Raw genomic sequence first — 15,176 nt, forward strand, 5'->3', positions numbered from 1 at the left:
CAGATGCATTTAAATCCATAAAAAAAAAATAAATAAAAATAAAAACCGTTGCCATTGTGAGCCACACGGTAAATGGTTTCTAAACTAAAAATTATACGACACCCCCCATTAATATTCCAAAACGTGCACACGGATTGGTCAGTGTGCACGTTGCAAATCAAAGACTTATACTAATGGAAAAAGGTCTGGCCGCCCGGACTTTTTCCATTACTATAAATCTTTTTTTGGACAGCAACGGAGAACAGAAGAGCTCCGTTGCTGTTATCTCACTATGTTAAATGAGTTTAACATAGGAAGATATCTTAAAAAAAAAAAAAAAAAAGCAACAGAGATCTTCCTTTCTCCATTGCTTTTTTTAAAGCTATCTCGCTACGTTAAACTTTTAACATAGCGAGACAAGTTTTTAAAACAGAGATCGTCCTTTCTCCACTGCTTCCACACACAAAGTTCTGATGTACTGCGTAACCATACACATGCGCAGTACATCAGAACTGCCGCAGAATACTGGACAGCTGCGGAAGGGCAGCAAGGAGGCATTATACAATGCCATTATTTAAGAAAAGTTAAGTATTTTTTTTCTTAAATAATGTCATTAGATACAATAACCACTTCTGGGTGTGGGTAATTGCTGGATTTACCCACGGTTGTCTTTGTTTGGCCACTCAGGCTTCGCCCTCATGACCAAACCACACCAACCGTGGGTAAATCCAGCATTACCCACACCCAGGCGTGGGTTATTGCTTAAATAATTGAGTGCCGGTTTTTAATCTGCCCCCCCCCCCCCAAAAAAAAAAACTAACTGCAACCTTCAGGGAAGTGGAACTAAAACTGCAAATGTTAAGGATGTATGTGAAGCCTTAGACTGTATTACCTCAAGTGTATTTCCAGCTACAAGGCAGCACGGCAGTTTCAGCTATATAGTAGTAGTAGAGGGCATGGGGGTTGCGACAGAAGCAGACATACAACAATGCTTCAAATAAGGTTATCAGTTAAGAAACTTGCTGTGTTTAGTGAGGGCTGCAGCTTGTTTGGGTCTCCAATTTATCACTGGGAGTTAACTGTTATTACAACAATTCTCTTCACTGGAAATATGGATGGAGAAGCAAAGATCAGTGTGGAACAACAAAAGAAGGAATCCATTATGAACCTTGTACCACTTGTAAGCAATACAAGTTTATTGATGAGCCCAAGGATAATGGTGGGGTTGGCAGAAAAGAGATGGATAGTGGCCGCCTAAATGATACAAAAGTGATTAGATATGCTTTGAAGTTGACTTTGGAAAAGGATGGACATTTCAATTAAGAGGCTGTGAGGTTCTGCAAAATACAGAAGTTCCTTCTTTACTTACCGAAGAAGCAGAAAAAAAAAGCTTTGCCATAGTCTCATGAGTGGCTCTATTATGTTCTCTAACAAACACTGGATCTTTTTTTTTTTTTTTATGCTCCTTGCGTGGGAAATTATGCAGATGCAGAAAAAGCATCCCAGTGCTCCAAGAAACAGTCCTGCAGTGAATGCAAACAAAGACAACACTTGGAATTAGCAAGTTGGAGATGCCCTGAATCTTATGCTATGGGGGAGGGGGGTAAGCGAGATTAAATCGAAAACTACTCCATGAACACCACCTCTTGTGAGGATAAAAGCAACTTTTTGTTATTTACAGTTACATCCAGTTTCTGGAAGAGACTTGCATCCATGGTATACTGATGCAACATGACCCCCAAGTTGAAAGCACCATCAAGAAACGGTCCACTGAATGGACTTAAGAGTACAAACACTTGACAAACGGATTCAGAGCACTCTTAGCTGGTGGCTAGGACAAACAGAAAAGCTGCATAATGCAACAGTATACTCCTCCTTAAAAGATGATACATTTCCTCGATGAAGGCATTATCTGAACGTTAAAGCAAACATCTTCCAGATCTAGAATTGCAATGAAGGAATATATAGTACAGAATGCACTACAATCATGCGAGTCACCAGCTTTAACTTTGTCATTAAGTACTAGTTGAGAATTGAAACATCCGAAGGGGCCTACATTTTCCCATTTTTTTTTTTTTTTAGAACTTTACAAAACCATAAATAAAATCCCTGTTACTAGTATATCTAATGTACTGCATTTTTGTTTAAAGCTATGTTGTTTTTTCCACAACAAACATCTTTATAAAATGTTCACATATGACATAGGCGATCTTACATTTATATAAATGGAAAACAAACAAAATGACCACTAGTTGCAAACAGTATACATCACAGATGCAATTAAAACAACTGCAGTTGCAAACATTATATATAACCTATAATCTAGTCATTGCAAATTAAGCACTATATAAACTCACTCAAATTCTGCCTCTTAAACCTCATTCTCTCTCTAAATATATACTTCCCACAATTGCCATTTTTTCCGATGTAGTTTGCTCCTTCCCTTGTCTAAAGATCCCAATTCCAGTAGTTTCTCTCAATTACTATATTCACAGATTCTAGTAAAGATGGTCTAGAATTTGATTTCCATTTTCTAGTAATTGCTTTTTTGGCAGCCACCATAATTAGACTCAGCAAGGTTTTACTATGTCTAGGCAATTCCAATTCTGTATCATAGCTTAAAAAGAGAAAAAAAAAACAAACTCCTCAGTCAATCGAATCCGCTCACCCAGCATCTCCGACAGACTGGTTTGCAGGGAATCCCTAAAGTCTGCCAGCTCGTTAAACTCCCAAAAAATTTTCCCAGTTATCTCTTCCTTGCCTGTCATACCTACAACATTTGCTATTCACCTGAGGAAAAATTCACTGTAGTCTACTCGGGGTACAAAAATACCTATGTAAATACTTTCAGGCAAAGATCCTAAATCTTCTAGACTTTGTTGCATATTTGGGAGAAATACATGTATCCCCCCATTGTCTCTCTGCAAATTGCTTATCCAATCTCTCTTCCCAATCCTTTCTAAGCTCCTCTGATTGACTCTAACTATCATGCAATATTTTATATGCTTTACTAACTATTCTTTTTTAATGGCAGCTTCTGTTCTAGATTCTATTAAAAACTCTACCAGTGCTGGTCTTTCATTCAGGAGCCCCCTATTTCTTTCTCTTTGCCTATACTCTGATATCAATCCTTGATAGGGAAGGCAATCTCTAACCTGGAGTCAAAATAAATTCTTGGCCTCTCATTCAGGAGCCCCCTATTTCTTTCTCTTTGCCTATACTCGGATATCAATCCTTGATAGGGAAGGCAATCTCTAACCTGGAGTCAAAATAAATTCTTGGCCTCTTCCCATTCTTGTTTAAAGCTATGTTTAGCTAACTGATGTGTTTGAAGCTTAGGTATCAAATGCAGGGTTATTCAAATTTAACTGAACAGCCTTTAAAACTATATGAAGTACCCACTTGTCTGTGGTAACATACAAGTATGTTAAGCATTGCTGGATTAAGGAGTGCAGGTGATTTGGGAAAAAGTCACATACATCTAGTCTTCCTTCTCTTTATCTTTCCTTTGAAAAGAGGTAAGGAAAAATTAACTGCTTCTGTTTGCAGTACTATCCTCATTGCCTGTTCATCCATCCATCCATAACCCCCTTCTCCACCCACTTTGCACATGCGGTTGGGCTCTCATTTTAACACTGAGAATTATCTAGAGTCAATGTGCATATTCAAAAGGCACCTCTGTACGCAAGTAGTTCCTGGAAACTATCTTTGAGACCACTAATAAAAAAAAAAAAAAAAAAAGTAGTTATGTACTAGACATAACATTCCATCTGTGTTGTCCATTTTCATTCTTCCTCAACCTATGGGTTCTAATCCAGACCTCTGATATGACTCGGCCACTTTCTATAGCTTTGGATCAGACTCTAGAGTTCTTCCCTTACCCATAATGCCACTGTCCTCTAGACTGAGTTTTCTGCAGCTGAACATGCATGACACATTTATTTGTTTGTGTCTTTCGGCTTTTCCCGGTTAGGGGTTGCCACAGCGGAACTCCGGTCCGCTAATGATTGACAGTAGATTTTTTACGTACCGAGTTTGCCAGCCCTGACGCACAACCTTCAAAGAAGGTACGCACACTCACGCAAGTCTCCACACAGAAGACGCTCTAGCTGAGAATCGAACGGCACAACAATATGCATGTAAAAAAAATTTATCATCGAAGTCTGTGTCCTCTGTCAAACATTCCTGATGGGAATCCAGGTGCTTCCTTTTGCTCAGTCTCTTGTGGGGGACCTCCTCAGTGGGGTGCTCTGGGAAAATTTCAGAAGAGATGGGGAGTTCCGTGGATGGAGCTACTGGGAAGCTCTTTGGGGCTGGCTGTCCCTGAGGTAGGAGCGAGGATGAGCAGGCTCAGGAGCAGAAGTTACGACAATGGTAGGATCCATATAAGGTAGAGTCGATGCAGCTCTTGCCCAGGAGAGTACCCTCTCCACCACCTCTAATGTAGAGGGACCCTCCGAGACCAGTGGCAATCCCTCTGGAGCTGAAGCTCTCTGAGCAGACAACCCCCAATCTTCCAGGATCCTGCGATCCGAACAGGGAGTCGGAGCGGAGATAGCCAGCGCCAAGGGGAACTGACATCTCCAAAAGCTTCAGAGTAAAAGCAAACCCTCGAACCACACACCACCTCTTCAGCTACGAGATCCATCGTGCTCCGACGGAGTCAGAGCTGATTGAATCGGAGAAGTCACTGGAGCCAAGGAAGATAATGTCATCAGATCTGATGTTTCAACTCTGGTTACCCTGTATCCGAGGGCTCCGAAACAAGATGTCCTACTGGAGAAGGAATTTTCAAAGGAAGAAAGGCAGGTTTGGCAGCTCACAGATCTGGTGGGGGACAGAGCAGGCAAAACCCATATCTTAATATGCAGCCTGAGGAATCTCATCATCCTTGTCCACCTCCATTTCAGATACACTCCGGGAAGATCTTTTGGAGGGAGGTCTTGAGAGTTTCTTGTGGGTGTTCTGGAGAAATGGAGACCTTGGTCTCGGGGATATGGGCTCTGGGGAGAAACTGGGAGCTTGACTCAGAGGAGAAGTCATTAATGGCTATGTCGGATCTCAGGGTTTCGGGTCCGACAGCTTTAAGGTCTTGGCAGGTGGTTCAGAAACAGTTCTGGTAGGAGTACAGTCATGTACGCTTACCATAAATGTAGATGTTAGAGTGTATTTACTGTTGCAGTCATTACATTTGGGTAATCCTGCTGGCAGGTTGCCCTCAGTCTGCCTGAATTCCAAAGTCCTGGGTCCTGCGTCGGCTGCTGTCGCCCCTTCCCTGACGTCAGGTCGTCAGGGGTATAAAAAAAGATGCGGCCAATGCCATTTTATTTTCTTGCCCCAGATGTCAGGTGCCCCCTAAAAGGGTAGCCAAAATTTATATACATATAAATACATGCACCAATATAAACTTTACCTTCATCTACAAGCAAATACACCACATAGGTTCCATCAGAAGAAAGGGGGATGGCAGGTGGGTAACCTGGACTGCAACAGTGAATACACTCAAACATCTACATTTATGACAAGTGTACACAACTGTACTATGTTCTTCGTGTTTCACTGTTGCAGTCATTACATTTGGGGTAGAGTCCCAAAGCTATGGATGGGAGGCTGGAGCTAAACAGCATTAGGAGAGGCTATGAGGCCCTGCAGAACTGCAGTGGCAAAGCCTGCCCTGGATTTAGAGTACAGTGGCAGATGATACTGCTTTGTAAAGGTATGCAATGAACTCCAAGTAGCAGCCTCTAAAATGTCCTTGGTTGGTACTCCCCGGAGAAAGGCTGCTGAAGTGGCTGCAGCTCTGGTTGAATGTGGCCTAATGCCCTTAGGCACTGGCTTGCCATGGTTTAAGTAGCAGAAATGAATGCAGTGGCCTATCCACTTTGAAATAAGTCTGCTTTGAGATGGCCTTTCCTTGTGATCCTGCAGCATATGCCACTAGTAATTGCTCTCCCTTTCTGAAAACTTTGGGTCCGTCCAAGTAGAATCTAAGCTGTCTGTGTATGTCCAAAGAATACAGAATTCTCTCCCCCTTGTTCTGTGGATTGGATAAAAAGTTGGCAGATAAATAGTTTGGTTAAGAGCCACACTGGACACCACCTTAGGCATAAATGTTGGGTTTGTCCTCAGAGAGACCCTGTCTGGATAAAAAATAAAAGGTTCCACAGCCATGAGTGCCTGAAGCTCTGAAACTCATCTTGCAGAAGTTATTGCTAGGAGCAGAGCTGTTTTCCCAAGATAAAAACTTTATATCAGCAGTAGCAGCTGGCTTAAAAGGAGGCAGGGTGAGTTTTCCCAAGACATAGTTGAGGTCCCATGCAGGCATTGGTAATCTCCTTGGAGGCCTTAAATTTTTGGCTCCTCTGAGGTACTGTTTTAATAAGGGATGAGAAAAGATTGGTGGCTCTGTACTGTAATGAGCCAAAATGGCAGAGGCATGAATTTTAATAGATGAAAAAGATAGACCTTTGTCCAGCATCTCATTTAAGTATTGCAAAATCTGAGGAATATTTGGCACAGCTGTATCAGTTCCTTGTGCCTGGTTCCAAGCACAGAATCTCTTCCATTTTCCAACACAAGATTTTCTAGTACTAGACCTTCTGGCCTCCAATATGACATCCATCACAGCTTTACTGAGAGGTGTGTTTTGTATGACTACATTATCAGCCATGCTGCCAGGTTTAAAGTCCCGAGTTGGCTGTGCAGGATCTGATTGTTTTGCTGGGACAGTAGATGAGGTATTTGAGGTAAGGTCCAAGCTGAGCATTGAGACAAGTTCTTTAGGATTGGAAACCAATATTGGCGGGGACAGTCTGGTGCAATCAGTATCATTATTGGCTTTTCCTGTCTGACCTTTAGGAGTACCCTGGGGAGGAGAGGCAGTGGGGAAAAAGCATATACTGATAGGGCGTCCCACTTTCCATGCTTGTCTGTGATAAATCCTTGTGCAGAATCTTTTTAGTTGGTAGTTGTGAGGGGAAGCAAAATAGATCTATGTCCGGGCATTCCCATTTCCTTGTTATCATGCTGAAGACTTGTGGATCCAACTGCCACTCGCTGCTTAGTCTGACAGAGTATTTTTCCTTCCTAGCAGGAATTGTGCCTGCAGATGTACTTGGTAAGTTAATGCTATGTCCCACAAAGTCATGGCTAGTCTGCAAAGGGGGTAAGAATGTGTGCTCCCCTGCTTGTTTATATACCACATGACCGTGGTGTTGTCGGTCTTTATCAGTAGTTGTCCTGGATTAAGTAGGTCCTTGAAGGCTGCTGGCAGGAATTGTGCCTGCAGATGTACTTGGTAAATTAATGCTGTGTCCCACAAAGTCATGGCTAGTTTGCAAAGGGGGTAAGAATGTGTGCTCCCCTGCTTGTTTATATACCACATGACCGTGGTGTTGTCGATCTTTATCAGTAGTTGTCCCAGATTAAGTAGGTCCTTGAAGGCTGTCAGGGCATTCTGTACAGCTAGCATCTCTTTTTGATTGATATGTAGATGCATTTGGGTTGAGGACCATGTGCCCTGAATGCATCTTCCTGCCATGTGGGCCCCCAGGCATAATCTGATGCATCCGTTGTTAGTGTCTGCCTGGCTGGGGGTAATGTGAATGACTGTCCCTTGTTTTGGTGACAAGCCTTTGCCTACCATCGAAACTCCTGTTGCAGGCAGGGAATGAGGGTAATTATTGTTTCCAGGCTGTGGCAATGTTGAGCCCAAACACTTTTTAGGTACCACTGAAGTTTCCTCATATGCAGTCTCGCATATGGAATTAGTAGAATGCAGGATGCCATAAAGGCCAAAGCATGCAGAATTTTTCTTGCAGATAAGTGGGCCTTTGTTGCCAAAAGGTTGAAATAGGTAGTCAGTTGCCTTTGGTTGTCTGGCGTGAGATAAGCCATCTGGGCAGTTGCATTTAAGCTTGCACAAGCTTCTCTTGTGAATATAATAGGGATAAGATGAACTTTCTAGATATAACATTATTTCATCAATATGAAAGTATAGGGTGTAGACCTTTTAGGAAAGAGACCTCTGTAAACATGTTTTTACATACAGAGAACATGCACCCTGAACATTTGATATGGTCACTACCCTTTGGTGAATTTCAAAGAATTTTTGACCATACCAGTGATGAAAATGAGAGATATAATGAGTTAAAGAATGTTGAATCTAGATTAATTAAGAGGGGTTATAATAAAGACCATTTATTAATATGTAAGAATAAAATATTAGGTGTTATGGACCACAAAGAACATCGGAAATATGAAGGTACACAGGATAGACAAAATCCTTTAGTGAGAGAAATAAGTAATGATGAAGTTAAGGCTAATGAGGCTAAATTATTTTTTGTTACAAAATATTCTCCTCTATCGAAAGAACTAAGTAAAATTGTGAGAAAATACTGGTATCTAATATATGAGGATGGGAATATAGGTCATTTGTTTCACAAACATATAATTTTTTCTTACAAGAAAGGGAAAAATTTGAAGGAGTTATTAAATTATAACTTCTTCAAAAGAGGTGATGATGAAAGGGGGAATGTTTCAGTAGGTACATATTCGTGTGGCCACTGTAGTGTTTGTGGAAGAGTCAGCAATATAACTAATATTAATGGTGTGACATTCTCTGCTAGATATCGCTTCAACTGTAAATCAGTAGGAGTGGTATATATTCTGGGTTGCTCTTGTACCAATATTTGGTACATAGGACAAACCAAAAGAATGGTTCGTGTTCGTATTTTAGAACATTTAAAAGACATTAGAAACCGAAATGAAACTAGTCCTGTGGCCAAGCATTTTTTGGAAAAACACAATGGTCACCCTGATAGTTTGAAATTTTGTGTTTTGGGTAGGCCATTTTGTTTTGAAAGTGGGGGAATTTTTATTCAAAAATTACTTGAACTAGAAACCAGGATGATTTTGAAATTTAATACACTAAAACCTCATGGATTAAATTTGGAATTAAGTATTTAATGGAAAAAATCTAAAATGTATATAATGGACAGTATGATGAGATAGTATTATTGTTAGCATCAATGTTAATTTCTGTGTTTAGGTTATGATTGTTGATTATTATTTGATATTATTCTGCATTTATATCAATAATCATGTGCACTTGAATATTTGACTTGAAAGCATATTTGACTTGAAAGCATTTTAGTTAAACATTTATATAAAAAATACTGTGTAATTCCTTTAAGACTTGATTGATTAATTAATGAATGAAGTTAATAGAATAATTAGTGCTGAACAACATGATTTTTTTGTATAAATACTGTTGGTTGCACTTTGCATTTGTGATCCCTTGAAGGCGAAAGGCCAAGGTACCAGATCGCAATAAAGAAGAATTACTGGTTTTGATGTTGGTTTGGTTTGTGAACAGAAGATTGCTGCTATTTTTCGTGAGTGTTTGTGGATTAATTATTGTTTCCAGGCTGTGGCAATGTTGAGCCCAAACACTTTTTAGGTACCATTGAAGTTTCCTCATATGCAGTCTCGCATATGGAATTAGTAGAATACAGGATGCCATGAAGGCCAAAGCATGCAGAATTTTTCTTGCAGATAAGTGGGCCTTTGTTGCCAACAGGTTGAAATAGGTAGTCAGTTGCCTTTGTTGCCTGGCGTGAGATAAGCCATCTGGGCAGTTGTATTTAAGCTTGCACCCAGGAATATTATCTCGAGAGGGTACTTCTTTTCGTTGACTGTGTACCCAAGGCCTGTTAGAAATCTGTTTACAAACGCCAGATGCTGTAGTAGAATGTCCTTATTCTTGAATGAGGCAGTCGTCCAAGTAAGGATAGATTTGTATTCCTCTTTGTCTGCAGAATGCAATTACTGGTGCCAGGCACTTTGTGAAGACCCTGGGCGCAGTAGATAAGCCAAAGGGCAGTGCAGAGAATTGGTAGTGCATTGAGCTAGCTTTGAATCTGAGGTATCTTCAGCATGTTTGTCTGATTGGGACATGCAGGTATGCCTCTTTTAGGTCTAAAGTCACAAGCCAAACCTTCTTGCCCAGCATGGGCAGAAGTTGCTGTAGAGTCAACATTTTGAATTTTGGTATATCCAGATATGTGTTTAGATAGATAGGTCCAGTATTGGTCTCCAGGTCTTGTCCTTTTCTTGGTACCAAGAAAGTACAGTTTCGTACCTACCATAAATGTAGATGTTAGAGTGTTCACCCTGCTGCAGTCATCACACTTAGGTTATCCTGTCGACAGGCGATCCCGCAGTCGGACGGAATTCCCAAGTCTTGGTCCGGCGTCGGTTGCTGTCGCCTATTCCCTGACGTCAGTGCGCCAGGGGTATATATAATGCAACCAACGCCATTTTCTTCAGTTTTTCTTGCCCCAGATGTCAGGTGCCCTTAAAAAGGTGGTCAGAAATTAGTACCAAATGGAGTAACCTCTGCACAAATACAAAATCCCTTCAGCTATAAGCAAATACATCAGTAAGGTATTGAAGAGATTTAGCCAGTAGATCAGAGGGGATGGAGGGAGGGTAACCTGGACTCCAGCAGGGTGAACACTCGAACATCTACATTTATGGTAGGTACAAAACTGTACTAATGTTCATCGTGTTACCCTGCTGCAGTCATCACACTTGGGTTGAATCCCAAAGCTAAGAAAGGGGGGAGGTATCATAGAGGGTTAGTGGAGGCTATAAGGCCCTGAAGGACTGCAGTGGCGAAGCCTGCCCTGGTCTTAGAGTAAAAAGAGGTAAGTGATAGTGTTTGGTAAAGGTGTGTACTGAACTCCAAGTTGCAGCTTCTAAAATCTCCTTGGTTGGAACCCCCCTGAGAAAGGCTGTAGAAGTAGCTGTTGCTCTGGTAGAGTGGGACCTAATGGTAGCAGGGACTGGTTTCCCATGATGGGTATAGCAGAAACGTATGCAGTGACCTTATCCATTTAGAAATGGTCTGTTTTGATATGGCCTTCCCTTGAGAAGCTGTAGCATAGGATACAAAGAGCTTGTCAGATTTTCTGAAAACCTTAGTTTTGTCCAAGTAGTAACGAAGTTGCCTGTGAATGTTCAAGGAATGCAGAAGTCTCTCACCTTTGTTCCGTGGATTTGGGAAGAAGGTGGGTAAAGTGGATGGTTTGATTTAAAGCCACACTGGAAACCACCTTAGGCATAAAGGAAGGATTAGTTCGTACAGAAACTCTGTCGATGAAAAATGAGGAAAGGTTCCACTGCCATTAGTGCCTGTAGCTCTGAGACTCTTCTAGCTGAAGTTATTGCTAGCAGCAGGGCAGTCTTCCATGATAGGAACTGAAGATCTGCAGAGAAAGCTGGTTCAAAGGGAGGAAGCGTTAGTTTTTCCAGAATAAAGTTGAGGTCCCATGTTGGTGTAGGAGCTCTCCTGGGTGGTCTAATGTTTTTTGCCCCTCTGAGGAACTGCCTTAGAAGAGGATGTGAAAATAAAGGTGGATCCGTGTTGTAGTGAGCTGAAATAGCTGAAGCATGGATTTTAAAGGAGGAAAAAAAAAGTTCTTTGTGCAACATCTCAGCTACATATTGTAGAATGTGAGGCATGTGAGGCTGAACTGTGTCTTGGCCTTTAGCTTGGTTCCAGGCACAAAACCTTTTCCATTTGTCCGAATAAGCCTTCCTGGTGCTTGGCCTCCTGGCTTCCAGAATAACATCCAGAACTGCTTGGGAAAGAGGAGCTGGTTGGATGTTTAGTAGATTTGCCATGCAGCCAGATTTAAAGTTTTGAGCTGGCTGTGTAGAATCCGATTGTTTTGTGTGAGCAAATGGGGGATTTGAGGCAATATCCATGGTGGGCTGTGGGCCATATTTCTCAATAGCGGGTACCAGTGCTGGCGTGGCCAGTCTGGGATTATGAGAATCAGTCGTGGTCTCTCCTTTTTGACTTTCAGAAGAAACTTTGTAAGGAGAGGCAATGGAGGGAAGGCATATACTGTCTGTTTTTTCCAATTGAAAGAGAGTGCGTCCACTTTCCAAGCTTGATGGTGAAATGTCCTTGTACAAAATGTTGTTAGTTGATAGTTTTGAGGACTGGCAAACCGGTCTATGTCTAGAAGGCCCCATTTTTGAGTTATCATTGCAAATATTTGTGGATCTAGTTTCCACTCGTGGGGATCCTTGATGTTTCTGCTGAGGTCATCTGCCAATATGTTCTTCTGTCCTGGCAGGAAATGAGCTTGTAACTGAACTTGGTAAGCCAGAGCTGTGTTCCATAAGATCATTTGTTTGCCTGCATAGAGGGTAGGAATGTGTACCCCCTTGTTTATGTACCACATTACTGTGGTGTTGTCAGTCTTTATTGCAAGTTGTCCTGGATGTAATAGATCCTTGAAGGCTGTCAGAGCTTTCTGTACAGCTAGCATCTCTTTTTGATTTATGTGCAGATTTCCTTGATATGCAGTCCATAGGCCTTGAACGCATTTGCCCTGCCATGTGTGCCACCCAGGCGTAATCTGAAGCATCTGTTGTGATAGTATGCCTGGCTGGGGGCAAGGTGAAAGGCTGACCCTTGTTGAGGTGACATGCCTGTGACCACCATAGAAATTCCTGTTGTAGGCAGGGAATGAAAGATATCATTGTGTCCAAGCTGTGGCTGTGTTGAAACCATACGCTTTTTAGGTACCACTGTAATTTCCTCATATGCAGCTTTGCAAATGGTATTATTAGTATGCAAGATGCCATGAAGCCCAAGGCCTGCAGAATTTTTCTTGCAGTTAATTGGGTCTTTGTTGCCATTGTCTTGAAATATTGAGTCAGTTGTAGTTGCTTGTCTGGCGTAAGATAAGCCTTCTGGGTTGTTGTATTCAAGCTGGCACCCAGGAATGTCATTTTTGTGAGGGTACTAGTTTTGACTTCTTTTCATTTACTGTGTACCCCAGGCAGTTTAGTAGATGCTTTACAAAGGCCAGATGATGTAAGAGAATGTCTTTGCTTTCCGTTTGGATGAGGCAGTCGTCCAGGTATGGATATATTTGAATTCCTCTTTGTCTGCAGTATGCAATTACTGGTGCCAGGCATTTTGTGAAGACTCTGGGCGCAGTAGATAAGCCAAGGGGCAGTGCAGAGAATTGGTAATGGGTTGAACCTGCAATGAAACGAAGGTATCTTCTGCAACTTTGTCTGTAGGGACATGCAAGTATACCTCCTTGAGGTACAACGTTACTAGCCATGCTTCCTTGCCCAACATGGGAAGTAGCTGCTGTAGTGTTAGCATCTTGAATTTGGGCACTTGTAAGTGTTTAGAATTGAAAGGTCCAGAACTGGTCTCCAGGCATTGTCCTTTCTGGGCACTAGAAAGAGTCTTGAGTAAAATCCTTGGCCTTGCTCTCGAGTAGGTACCAGTTGAATGGCTCTCATGTCCATGACAGCTGTAATTTGCTTTTGTGCCTCTGCCCATTGATTTTGTGGCAGGTTTGGCATTCCTCTTTTCATTGGCAAGGTGTGAAAATGGAATCTGTATCCTCGCGAAATTATGTCTACGACCCATTTGTCCTTTGTGACAATGTGCCAGTTGTCTGCAAAAAGTGCTAGTTTTCCCCCCAAGGGGGCTGCCAAGAGAGCATTGCTTGGCCAGATGAGGTGCAAGTCATTGAGTTTGCCTTCTGGAGGATTGGGACCGATCTTCTCCTCCCTTCTATGTTGTAGTGCCCCATTGGCGAGGTTTATACTGGGCTTGTGGTTGTCCTCTGCCCCTTGGGCATCTGTATTTACCCCTCTGTAGGATGTCAGTAGCTGGAAAGGACCAATTTTTTGTTGGCCAGTTTCTGCTGAAGCGAGGGGGTTGTACCTGTAGGAAATCTGACTGTCTGCATAGATTTTGCCTTATCCTCCATTTTCTTTAAAACTTCTTCTGCTTTAACTCCAAAAAGAACATCCTGCTGTAAGGGAGCATCTAGTAGTTTTGCTTTAACATGATCAGGCAGAGTTTGTTCCTTTAACCAAGCATGCCTACGTATAACAGACCCAGTGACAGCTGCTCTGCAGGAGGCCTCCAGAGAATCAAACCCACATTGTAAGGTATGTTTGCCCACCTGCTCAGTGGCGTGCAACAGATCCTGTACTTCTTTCAATTCAGATTGTTGAGGGAGAGTGGTTATTCTTTGCTTTGAGAGATTAGGAATTGCTGATACTTAAGCATGTGAAATTGGCAATTCAGTGCCCTCATAGCTAGAGTGGCTGAGGTGTAAATCTTTTTCCCCCACCTGTCTAGTGCTCTGGAATCCCTCTCAGAAGGAACTGGGTTTTTAGCCATAGAAACCTTAGCCCCCTTGGGACCCTGGGAGATGGTCTCTGGATCAGCTACAGGGCTTTTGTAAAGAAATTTGTGGTAATCAGGCACTCTATAGTATCTGTCAAGCTTAGCCGGAGCAGGAGGTAGAGAGTCTGGGTTCAAACTGGATTCTAAGTAAACATCATCCACAATGTCCAAAACTGGTGGGATGGCAAGTGGTCTGTGTTGGGGGAGTAAAAGAAACTCTCTGAGCCTTTTCTTCGAGTCAGAGTAGTCCTGACCTTCCCAGTGGAAATGTTCCCTCATTGTGTGTAAAGTTTCCCCGAAGGAGTAGTCTTCAGGAGGAGAAGCTGAGGGAATAGAGTCCTCAGCATCAGAATCTTCATAAGGAGAGAAGGAGTAATCTTGGTCCTCAGAGGAGTCTGAAGAAATGGACACTTGTTCAGAGGATGCATAACCTTCCTCTTGTCTAAGCCTTTTGTCAGGAGGGGGCTGGGAACCCCTGATTAAAGAAATCAAATCTTCAGCCATCTTGAGCATCTGTTTCTCAGGCATGGGGCCTTGAATAGGAGACTGAAGGGCAGTCCTTTTATATTTAGTAGGAGTCTTCGTCTTAGAAAAAGTTTTAATGGTGAGGGTCGGTCTGAAAACGCCTTCAGAAACAGATGGCTTTTCTGTAGCACCGACATCCTTTGTAGCAATGTCGTCAGAAAGGCCTGAACTAAATGGTTGCGTCAGCCTGATGCATTCCGACAAAAATTCCGTAGCGGTCTCGGGTTCCAGATCTGCGGTAGTCCGGGGCTGTGGCGGAGCCTCACTGAGGACTGGAGAACCATAGACCGGCTCAGCAGAGGCCTCGGAATCTGGCTTAGGCCTACGCTGTCTGTCCTTATCCTTGCGTTTTTTGTGCACGCCGGTAGTCGGTTGCTCCAAAGGTATGGTGTAGTAAAATTTCCTACCGAAGTAGTGTCGTGCGAATTCAAAG

The 15,176-nt window shown here is 42.4% G+C and overlaps 1 protein-coding gene across 2 annotated transcripts in view; it reads right to left on the reverse strand.

The window, feature by feature from the left end:
- RNPS1 (RNA binding protein with serine rich domain 1) overlaps positions 1-15,176 on the reverse strand; it is a 322,076-nt gene that overhangs the window by 191,971 nt on the left and 114,929 nt on the right. The window lies entirely within an intron of this gene.

Source organism: Protopterus annectens, chromosome 12.part0, assembly GCF_019279795.1.
Source record: "Protopterus annectens isolate FY-2018-M chromosome 12.part0, PAN1.0, whole genome shotgun sequence".
Taxonomy (NCBI): Eukaryota; Metazoa; Chordata; order Ceratodontiformes; family Protopteridae; genus Protopterus; species Protopterus annectens.